At 52.3% G+C, this 11,300-nt stretch overlaps 1 long non-coding RNA gene across 5 annotated transcripts; it reads right to left on the bottom strand.

The window, feature by feature from the left end:
* Positions 1-2,053: 2,053 nt before the first annotated feature.
* Positions 2,054-5,975, bottom strand: LOC113983373. 5 transcript variants are annotated; one of them, XR_005567228.1, is made up of 4 exons: positions 5,528-5,757; positions 4,844-5,003; positions 3,041-3,345; positions 2,054-2,066 (listed from the first exon to the last, which is right to left on the bottom strand). It is a non-coding gene; the product is annotated as an uncharacterized LOC113983373 (long non-coding RNA). The 5 variants fall into 5 exon arrangements; XR_005567227.1 differs by lacking the exon at positions 2,054-2,066 and having other exon boundaries at positions 3,036-3,345; positions 5,528-5,739; XR_005567226.1 differs by lacking the exons at positions 2,054-2,066; positions 3,041-3,345 and adding an exon at positions 5,913-5,975 and having other exon boundaries at positions 4,777-5,003; positions 5,528-5,652.
* Positions 5,976-11,300: the final 5,325 nt, after the last annotated feature.

Here is an 11,300-nt window from a genome sequence, read left to right as displayed (position 1 = left end):
CCTGGTTCTACACACACACACAGGGAGCTGCTGCTGCTCCTGGATCCCAGACTCCTGGTTCTCCTTGCAACTCCTCCAGCTGTTTGCCCAGCTCTCCAGTGCCCATTCCTTTGCCCACTGCACTTGTTCACAGCCCCAGGGCTCCCAGGGCCACCCTGGGCTCTCCCCTGCCCTGACACTCAGGGCCCTTTCCCAGCCCCGACTCCATCCAGCACTGACACAGCTGCTGGCACCTGCAAGTCTCCTGCTCCTGCCCTCCCTCTGCCTGCAAAACACTCCTGCCAGCTCCTGCACCCCCACCTCTTACCTCCCAGGAAAACACAGCTGCATCCTCCTGGATCCTCCAGCTGGATGCTGCTGGCTCTGGGCAGCTCCCACCCTTCAGCAGGGGATGCCAAAGGCAGCTCTGGGGACTGTCCCCAGGGCAGGGACACCCACTCTGGGTCACACCAACACTCAGCCATCTCAGGCCTGGGCTCTTCTGCCTGCAGGGCAACAAACAGCCAAGCAGGGACACTGGGACACTCCAAGGAAACAGGGACAACACACTCCACAGCCTGGCACACCACAGCCCCCAAACCTGCCCAGGCTCCAGCTGCTGCACAGACCTGTGGCCACACAGGACCCAAACCCACCCCCAGCACAGACAACCCTGGGCAGGTCAAGCTGCTCATTCCCAACCACAACCAAACAGCCAGTGCCACTGTCTGCCAGCCCCTGCTCCCAGCAATCAATCATCTTGCCCATTTCCTTTCTTTACAGCTCCTTGCATTCACATTCTACTATCAAACCATCAGCAGCAAATTTAGCTCTTACTAGAACCAATCCAGCTTGGCTTCCTAATTTTAAAGGATACTTGGTTTGCCTTACCAGGAGAGACTCTGGCTTAGGGGTAATTCTTACAGGTTCTGTCCTTGTCCATTTTCTTGGAATTCCACTGGCCCACACCACAGGAACAACTGCAGCTGCCACTTCAGTCAGGACCTTGCTGCTGACAGGAGTTATTATCCCTCTGTAAACACCAAACTGCTTCAATACAAACAATCCAGTGGACACTACAACTCCTTGGCACTTTCAGTGGAACCAGTGCAAGTCAGTTGCTAAGTTACACAAGGTTTTCTTCTCAAGTTGTAATTAATTAAGATATCAAAACAACAACAACAACTGTGAGATAAGAGATCCCCCCCAATGGTTCTACTTTTAGGGAAACAAAAACCCAAACCCCCATCCCCAGTACTACAATAGCTCAGGCTCCCAGAAAGGCCCAGGGGCTGGGCTGGGGCTTTTGGCTGCCCTGGAGCACAGGGAGGAACACGAGGTCACCACCCCACAGCCACAGCTGAGAACCCAAAGAGCAGCCACACCAGCAGCTCCTGCCAGCCCTGCTGGGCTGGGCCTTGGGGAGGAAGGGCACTGACCTTTCTTCCTGCCTGGGAGCAAAGAGCCTCCTTGCTGAGCACTTCTCCTGCCAAGGGCATCAGCTCAGATAGGAAGGGCAACTTCTTGCACTGAGCAAGATTCCTCTTCCCTGGACAATCTCTTTCCAACTGAACTCAGAAGTACACACAAAGGTTCAGGTGTTACCTAAAATTTCTTACAAGAACCTCTGAGACTCAGCTGATGAGTTTTAGAAGCCAGGCAATCTTTTATTCCTATGCTCTTGAATCATTCCAGCCCACCAGGTGTCCTGGCAATCAGCTCCCAAAGGGCACACAGAGCTATCTCCACTGCAGCTGATATGGCAGCATTACAGGAGGGTTCATTTTCCTTCCCTGCATTCCTAATCCCTACTCAGGACATTTTCCAACACTCATTACCATACACACCTACCCTTAGAAGGTTTCCAAGGGGCTTCACCGAGGGCCTTCGCAGGTCTGCTCCGTCTGGAGCCCTCAAAGTCCTCAGTGCCTGCCTTAGGAACCTTAAGACAACTCACCTGCTGACACAGGAACTTGGTGCTGCTGGGCTGCTGCCTCACTTCCCTTCTTCCTTCTTTCTTCACCTCCCTTGGTTAGTCCCTTTAAATCCCTTGGCTCAGCTCTGTGCAGTTTCCAGGCTACATCCCACTGCAAAAAGGATTACCTCTTGTTACATCTCAACACTCAGGTATCATTCCCACTTTTTTCCTGACACTTGGCCATTAGGCCAGTGTCTCATGATTTAAAGCAGAGTTTGACTCCTCAGTGACAACAACAGCTACAGCCCTGAATCATAACACAGGCTGAGACACAAACACGGATGGGAACTCTGAAGGATCCACTTTGTCCTGCTCACCAATCAAAAGGAGCTTTTTTAACTAAAGAAGAAGAGACCCCAGGTCCTTTTTCTGCAACTTTGGCTGCTATAGATGTGACCCACAAGACCTGGAAAGGCCCTTCCCACTTCACCTGCAGGGGCTGGCAGTGCCACCACTCGACATGGACCCAGGGGCTGGGCAGGAACGGAGGGGCTGGGGCGTCCAATCCATCGGCCCAGGCGGCACCAGGAGTTCCTGGAGTTCCTCAGGGGAGAGCCTCAAGCCAACAAAGGATTATGGAGATCATTTTCAACTTCAATAGGTATATCTCCTGGAATATGGGGACTTTGACAAGGCCTACTGGTGCAACAAGGACACACTCAAGGCTATCTATTAAAAGCATCTACTAGCACTCAAAAGCTGTCACTATCCTTCTTTCAGGGGCAACTCAGGAAACTCTCTTGGCCAAGAGCCTCCAGGAGGATTTCCAGCTTTTGGGGCTCTCTTTTAACCATTTTTCCCATCACTCTAGCTGGGACTATCACCTGCCCTACAGGGGGAACAGCCCACAAAGTTCACTTGCAGGGATGCCATTAACTCAAAGTCCCTTGTTGGGGGGTCACTGCACACCTTGTCCTTTGTTTGCCCTCCCCAGCAAAGATGCTTCCAACAGTTCTGAGAGATCTGGCAGACCCAGAGCTCTCCTCAGGGAATGCTTCAGCTGCTTAAAGGCTACCATTGCACCATCTAGCCAAGGCAGCAAATGCTTACAGGCTGTTGGAAAAGTTAGCATAACAGTCTTACCACACATGCAGAGGGAGCAATCCAGAGTCCACCCCATCCTACCATTCCCAGGAAGGCAGTTCATAGGTTGTCTGGGGCTAAGGGAGAAGTCAGGTGGCTTCTCTTCTTCCTTTCCCCTTTCCAGATTTTCTCCTTCAAAAGCAAAGGTTCTTGGCTTTCCTTGCTCAAGGAGATGCAGCAAAGGCCATCTTTTAAATCCAATACTGCAAACTCCTTGAGATTGTCATTCAAGGTAGTTCTCTCAGGTCCTGCACTCATCAGTCATCTTGGCCATTGGTTCCTTGGCAGGTTCTTGCATTCACGTCCTACAAGCAAACCAGGATGAGCCAATTTAGCTGTTACTGCAACCAATCCAAGCTGGCATTCTGATTTTCAAGGATACTGGCTTTGCCTTACCCATATAGATCCCACATCAGGGGTAATACCTACAGGTTCTGCCCTCTTCCACTCTCCTGGAACTCCACTGGCCCACACCACAGGAACAACTGCAGCTGCCACTTCAGTTGGGACCTTGCTGCTGACAGGAGTTATTCCCTGCACAGCAAGAGCTGCTGCTTTGACACATTTAGTTCCAGCAATTACAGTTTCAACATCCCCAGTTTTTAATTTCATTTCTGCCTCAACTTTTCCACTCAATCTCTTCCTAGCCCAGGTTTGGCTGAGTTTGGCAAAGAGACAAACTGAGGAATTCCCCAATGTTTTCCCAGTTTAACCCCTGTCACACCAGTCACCTTAACACTGCCAGCCCTTAATTCTCCTTCTCTTGGGTTAAGGACTGAGGAAGTTGGACCTGGGTCTGAGCAGGACATGTGCAAACCAAATGCTGGGGACGGGAACACACACCTTGCACTCCTGCAGCTCTTACCATTGCATTCAAGAGAAAACAGCCAATTGGAACATCACTGCTCGATTCTTAATCCCAATCCCACACTTCCTTTGCACTTGGAGTACCACTTTTAGAACCCAATTACAGTCCAGTAGAGAGCTCCATGTCTAGCATGGACAGCTACACCTGGGATACTCTCAGCAATGCCTGAATCCAGTGCAGGGACCTTGCTTTGAACTCCCCAGGGCCGGGCACCCCGAGGATCTCCCCGAATAATCCTTTCGGTGCGCGCTGGAGTCCTCGGGGTGCCCCAACCCGGGGGGCACCAACAGCACTGTCCCTCCAGGGGGGCCCAATTTGGTCCCAAGGCTTCAATGGACAGCCCAAAAGGCATTTCAAGAGCCCTTCTTTGGAACCCACCAATGGGTACGGGTAGGAAGCCACAACAAGCCCTCATTTACAAATGCAGGGGGATCTTGCCTGTGTCCCAGACTGGTCCGGGGATCTGAGGCCCTTCCCGAGAAAATCTCGGTGCCGGCGTGAAGGCCCAGAGATCCCTTGGAGCCACGGGAAAGCAGGCACAGAGTCCCTCCTGCAGGGCCAATTCTGCTGACTGAAAACAGCTCTTCAAAGAAACTTCTAAGACTCAGTTGGTGAGGTTTAGAAGCCAGGCATTCCTACACACTATGAGATATTTTAAAAGCTTACTGAGTGAAAAAACATCAAGCTTTTATCAGTGACATCTGATCTCAAACAGACAGCTCCTTTCTCCTTTCAGTACAAAATTATTCTCATGGAATCATTTAAGAGGAAGTGCCCAGGAACCCCAGACTGTGCTTTCCAGAACAGAAAATAAACAGAGGGAAGGAGCTTTGCACGAGTGTAACATACTCCAGAACACACCTGACTTTAGTTTTACTCTTGATGTTCAAATATAGCAGAAGACAAAAACTCCAGCAGGAGAGCTGGCACATTACCCATGGTACCCTGAAAGTCCACCTTAGGAGAGCTGGAGAAAAATCGCAGTTGTGCCAGTCCCTTTTGCCTGCAGATGCCTGGGGATCCTCTCCATCCACCTCATGCTCTCCCAACAGCAGAAAGGGTGACCTCGGGGACATGGTGGCACTCCACATCCTGCTGAGAGAGCAAGGAAACCTTTAGCAGAAAGGGGTGTTGGAATCTAAAACTTCCTTTCCTGGGACCTTTGTGAAGCCTGCAACCAAGAGGGGGAAAATTTGCATCTCCTTTGGTGCAGGTGTCAACAGAGGCCAACAGAGCTTTCACCTTGTTCAGACAACTGGGCCCCTTTTGGCTCCCTGGCAGCTCCAGTGGCACCAGAACCCCCTTCCAGCACACACACGGCTGTCACACACAGCCACCCACACACCTTTGCTCCAGCCCACACGTGGCCAACATTTCCTCACCCTGCACATCCCAAGGGCAGTAGTTTGGCTAGAGAGCACAGCAACCCCCCTGTCCTCACAAACTGCCTCCCTGCAAAAAAAGGAATCATTTCTCCTGGACACTTCGCCCACAGTCAAGGGCTTTTCAAATGTGCTCAGGGTCCCTCCCAGCTTCTGCCTGTCCTTGCATTTCAAGGCATGGGCATGTTTCAGCAGCAGAACCCAGCTCCTCACCGGCAGTATAAGCCCTGCTCTTACCTGGACAGACTCCCGGGCTCGGCACAGCTGTGGCTCATGGAGCAGCTTCCCAAGGCCCTTCTCTCTCCCAGCAGGAAGCACAACTCGCCTCCACTCCCCAGCACCAGGGGAAACCACGAGCCAGGCTGCAAATTGACACAGAACGAGCAAAAAGCATTAATGCAGCACCAAAAAAAAACCAAGCTAAAGCAGTCTTGGCTTCGTAGCCCGGCACAGAGAAAGGCTTTGGAATTCCAAAGCGAAACTCGATCCACCCAGAGAGCACCAGCCCCGCAGTCCTGCCACGGCTCCCCCAGGCTCACCCGGCAGGGAAGGGGTTTACCCGGCCCCCGCTGCCCAGCACAACGCGCCCCTAAACGCCCCCCGGCTCCCCCGGCCCACAAACCCAGCGGCCAAGGCGCTCTCCCCTCCGCAGCCCGGGCAGCAGCGGGGCCGCGCCCTCAGCCCTCACACACACAACCGGCCCCACCCGCCCCGCCGGCCCTTTATACCGCGGGCCGGCAGCGCTGCCCAATCAGCGCTCGAGCGCCGCCGCCCAATCCCAGCCCGCCGGTCCCCGCGGCCCCGCCCCGCCCGCTCCGCTGAGGGAGATCGGGAACTGGGGACAGGAACCTGCTGCTGGGGGAGACACCCTGGACATGGAATTGCACACGGGCACCTGAAGCCCAGGCGATTCGCTTGCCTTGGCAAGGCCCTGCGTTGCTCCCAGGCACAGGAAATCTCTGTTTCCCTGCCCAGCCCTGGAGACAGGTGGCCCCTAAAATCCCCGGCAATCAGGAAGCCCAGGCTGCAGGAGCTGGCAGGACCCAGTGGCCGTGTGTGCCGTGTGACACCGTGTCCTGCAGCCCCACGGACCTGCACAGCAGGGACAGGTCCTGGCAGCGTTTCAGTGCCGAGGCCAAAGCTGAGGCTCAGGGACAGCTGGGGCACGTGGCAGCTCTGGGAATCTCTGCCATGGATGTCTGGCCATTCCAGGACTGCCTGCTGGGCAAAGGAGCTTCTCTGCAGACTGTGGAACCAACAGGTCTCATGGACTGTAAGAAGCCAGAACTGCTGCAGGACTGTAGAGGAATCTGGGTCAGAAGAGACAGTCCAAGGTCTCTAAGTCTGACCTCCTGCTCAGGCCACAGTCACCAATGGGATCGGACCGGGCTGCTCAGGGAGGGATCCAGTCATGTTTTGAACCATTCCACGGATGGGGATACAACAACCTCCCCAGGCAACCCATTCCATGAGCGACTGCCCTGACAAAATACCTCCCCCTCCTATGCGGTTGGAAGCAACAGCTGGGCTGGCAGGAGCAGAACCTCCCTGCTGGGCCATTCCCCAGCAGCCCAAATGCCCTGTCCAGGGCTTGGTGCGGAGGCCGGGGCGGCTCATTCCTCCAGCTGGGCATTTGAGGAGCTGCCCTTGCCCCATCACTGCCAAGTCCCTCTGGCAGTGGTGCAGCTCCTCAGCTGGAGTGCCTCTGAGGGACCCCCGGCCACGTTTCCCAGCAGCTGAAGGAAGGGAGGGTCACCCCCCAAGCTGGGCTGCCTTTTCCCCACCTTTACACTGCAGTGACAAGAGCTGCACTTTCCCAGGGAACGGGGTAATGCCAGGGGAGAGCAGCAGGCAGGAACCCCCTTCTTTTCTGCAGGCCAATGACCAACTGTGTGTGAAGGGACAGCGACTCTGGTACCAACTCCACCTCCCACTTCTTGTCACAGATCGATCTGAGGCACTTGTCAGGTCAATATCTGCCCTTTTCAGGAGCACCAGGCTCGTGTTCAGTGTCCTCATTGTAGCCCATGAATCCCTCTAGGTGTTAAATCAGCCTCTCTGTCCTGATTCTTCTCATGAAGAATTAGCATTTAACGAGAGATACAAATTATCCTGAGAGCGTCTATGTTACAAGCTCAGTTTGGCAGTGTTGCTATCCTGGAAAGTGTGAGACAGGGACTGTCAGTTCTCCTTATGCTGCTCTTAAACACCATCCCTACATTGCCAGGAGAACTCTGGAGGGAGAGACAGAGAGTTTAAAACATGAAACCTTGGCATCGCAATTGTTCTTTCTAAGGATGTGTTTCTATCTGATACAGTTGTTGGGGCGATTACTCTGGAGAGTGTTTTGTACCTCAGGCAGTAAGTCTGATGGATCAGCCTCCTCGTGAGCAGGAACCAGCACGTTCCCCAAAGGAATGTTCTGTCAGACTCTGTCAAACCCAGCACGGAGGTGAGCAGGAGTGGTGCTTGTGCACGGCTGAAGTGAAGCTCCCTTGGATTCGGACTGCTCTGGGAGATCTTTGTTGAGATGGGTATTTCTGCACAGCTTCTTGTGCCATGTTGAATTTAGAGATGAGCTGATAAAGGCAGTGACACTGTTCTGTCATCACTGAGCTTTTGAGGATTTCCAACCCCTTACTCTTAAGTCCAGGGGCTCGTTGCCGGGGGTCCGTGCTCGGGGGTTTGTTCCCGGGGCTCGTTGCCGGGTCCCGCCCGTGCCCGCGGCAGGTCCTGGCCAGTGCCGCCTCTCGCCCGGCAGGCGGAGTGGGGGCCCCGCGGCGGGAGGACCGTGGTGGGATTGGGGCTGAGATCGGGACCGCTGCGGCCATAGCGGGGCTGGGACCCCCCCCAGGGAACGGGACACGGTCCCGCTCGGGCCGGGGGAGCCGGGGCTGTGCCGCGGCACGGGAGAGCGGTGACCCCGGTGGGCACGGCCGGGACTGCAGCCCCAGGGCGCGACCCAAAAGCGGGGGATGGACCCCAAACCACGGCTGGGATGAGAGAGTGTGTCGTGGGTGGCCATAACCACTTGTCCCTCCCGCAGTCCTCGGCCCTGTCGGTCAAGTCCTGCAGTGCGGACTCGCCGTTCCCGGTAGCTGGAGAGGGCTCCCATCCCCGGGCGGCCCCAACGCCCCTACATCCCGCAGCTCCTGCTCCCGATCCCGGGGTGCCGGCTCTCCTCATCCCGCCCCTGCCGCAGGTATCTGTACGAGTACGCCAGCAGCTACAGCCAGGTGCCCCTGCCTGTGCTCCTGGGCTCCACCAGGACCTTCCTCTCCATGGTCTCCACCTGCTGCATCTCCCCTGCACCCACCGCCTGCTTCCTGAAGGAGGTGAGACCCCTGGCACCAGTGGGCTCATCTCCATGCTGCTCCTTGGCAATCCAGGCGAACCAAAGACGCCTGCTTCCAAATTTCCAGCCACTCCCCCATACCACCACAGTGATCCTCAGATCTCAATTCAATCAGACAAGACTCGACACATAAGGAGCGAAAATGGACATGAACTCTCCCATAAATGCATAAAGCTACTTTAGTTTCAGTAGACATTTAATTTTGAAAAATATAAATGCTAAAATATCTCATCATCTTCATCTTTTGATTCCATAAAAGTCTCAATAGAAAGCTTCATAAAACTGTAAAATACTATAATGTTATAAGGAATTTCATGGTTTATATTACTGGAAAAAAAAATCACTTTAATAATATTTGAAATGTTTTCTGCTTTTTTCCTTTTTGTTCCACCATCCTGATCCACTTCATTTCATCCCAAGTTTTCATTCTCTCCTCCAAAGCAAATACAGACTTAGGAGAATTAAAAACAATAATAAAAGTAGCTGAAAGTGCTGTTGATTCAAAATCAAAATACAAATACAAAGGCGTATCAGCAGGCCAGAGGCTGGTGGCCACCGTGTTCCCGGAGCTGGGACAAAGCTGGCTGTGGCTGGTGGCCGTCAGGGGTCCCACTGGGAGCTGGGACCTTGGATTTGTGAGGGGAAGGTCGTTGCTGACGGCCGACTCTGATCTCAGAGGGCTTTGGGTCAGCCTCCAAACCTATTCCCTGAAGCGCCCACCCAGGCTTTTCCTACGAAATACCCAATTTGGATTGAGCTGCTCCTCTTCAGGCCTTTTCCCACGTCTCTCCAGCCTTTTCAGAGCAGGTTTCAGCTGTGTTCCTGTGACATACAACACAGCTTTCATGGAAACGGAAGCGAAGACCCCTTGAGAGTGAGCGGGGGATGTACGGAGGGGACGGATCCTTCGTGGGAACAGATGCTCAAATTTGGCATTTAAGGCCTCAGCACCATCAGAAAATCCTCTCGACTTCACTAAAAGGAACTCTGGTTTCACAAGGACCAAGTGGCAGCACATGCCCTTCCTCTGCAGTGGGGTTGTCTCCATCAGGGAATTCACCTGGACAGCTCGGGGATTCTTTCTTCTTATTTTAATTTTTGGATGAAGCTTTTAGTGTGTTCCCTCATGTCCTGGTGAAACCCAGTTTCCCAAAGGCTTGTTTAGATGCACACACCAGTAGAAACACGCTACAGAGAGAAAATCCTCCCCTGAGGGCACTTTGCTCCCCTGACCCCTTTGCTCTGGGAGGAATCTTCGTCCGTACGCCATTTGGACAGTGGGACTGGCAGCTGGAGCTGTATAAAGCAAGGAGCCCTTCTCCCCAGCCAAGCAAGCCTGCAACCTTTGGCTCTCAGGTGGATTTGGTGGGCCAGCCTGGGCACTTCCTGGTCGGAAAGAGCTTTGTGTCCTGGTCCCTTTGCTCTGGGAGGAATCTTCGTCCGTACACCATTTGGGCAGTGGCACTGGCAGCTGGAGCTGTATAAAGCCAAGACCCTTCTCCCCAGGCAAGCAAGCCTTAAACCTTTGGCTCTCAGGTGGATTTGTTGGGCCAGCCTGGTTACTTCCCGGCCCACAAGAGCTTTCTGTCCTGGCCCCTTTGCTCTGGGTGGAATCTTCGTCCGTATCCATTCATCATCATTGCTAAAGGGCAGCTGCACTTCAAATGGTAATGCAGAAGAGCTTCTTTACCCTTTGCGAATTTATCACAGAATGAAGTTATTTTGAATTTTAGTACTGCTGAAATGATCTTGCTCTTAAAGGGCTTTTTAGGGGTAGTATTTTTAAAGAAAAATTTTGAACAAGCAAGTTTCTTTTAGCTTTGAGGAGAAATTTCAGGTTTTGGGGTTTTGATTTTTTGCTTTTGTTTTTGTGGATTTCGGTGGTGGTGGTGGTGATATTTATGTTCTTTTTTTTTTTTTTTTTTTTAAACCAGGTCTAGTTAAAAACTATGTGCAAGTAGCTTGATTATAGTTAAATTCTATGCTGGCTAAAATTAGTGGCAAAAATTCCAAGTAACTTCCTTTAATAAAGACAGGATGTCACGCACACAAGGCTTATCAATGCTCCCGTGTTCTCACAGGGGATGGCTTTACCAGTGATGTCACCACTGCCAACAAGCTCCAGTAGAACTACTAAAACCACACCAACATTTTAGGAAAGAATAAGCACATGATGCTCTGCTGTAGTTGAAGGCAGGGATGAAGTTAATTTTCTCTGTGAACAGTCCACTTGCCCTCAAGAAGGAAAAAAAGCATTATCAGAAGCTGGACACTCCTTCTGCTTCCCATTCCTAACCTGCTGTTCAGCAGTGGGCACAGACAGTTATGAGTGGAAAACCGTGAGCACCAAAAACACCCTATTATTGCCAATTAGTTTTACATGTGAGTAGGGTGACATATGTTACTGGCATAAAGAAAAGCAGAATTTCTAATATATTTCCTATTTATTTTCCATTAAGCATTAAAAAGCATTTGAATAAAACTGGAAAGAAATGAAATATCATCACTCAAGTAAATGGCATTTAAAATGAGATTGTACTGTGTCTTTTTGCTGCTGTGTTGTAGATAGTATCAAAGCATTTTTAAATGGAAACCTGATCTGCTTTCACTGTAACGTAAAATACAGTGTTGTGCTATCATGGCTGACCTGTTTGT

The sequence above is a fragment of the Pipra filicauda genome, unplaced genomic scaffold (genome assembly GCF_003945595.2).
Source record: "Pipra filicauda isolate LSUMZ 115617 unplaced genomic scaffold, ASM394559v2 scaffold92_size2517590_pilon, whole genome shotgun sequence".
Taxonomy (NCBI): domain Eukaryota; kingdom Metazoa; phylum Chordata; class Aves; order Passeriformes; family Pipridae; genus Pipra; species Pipra filicauda.
The sequence above is the reverse complement of the archived record's forward strand: the minus strand, read 5'-3'. Positions and strand labels throughout refer to the sequence as shown.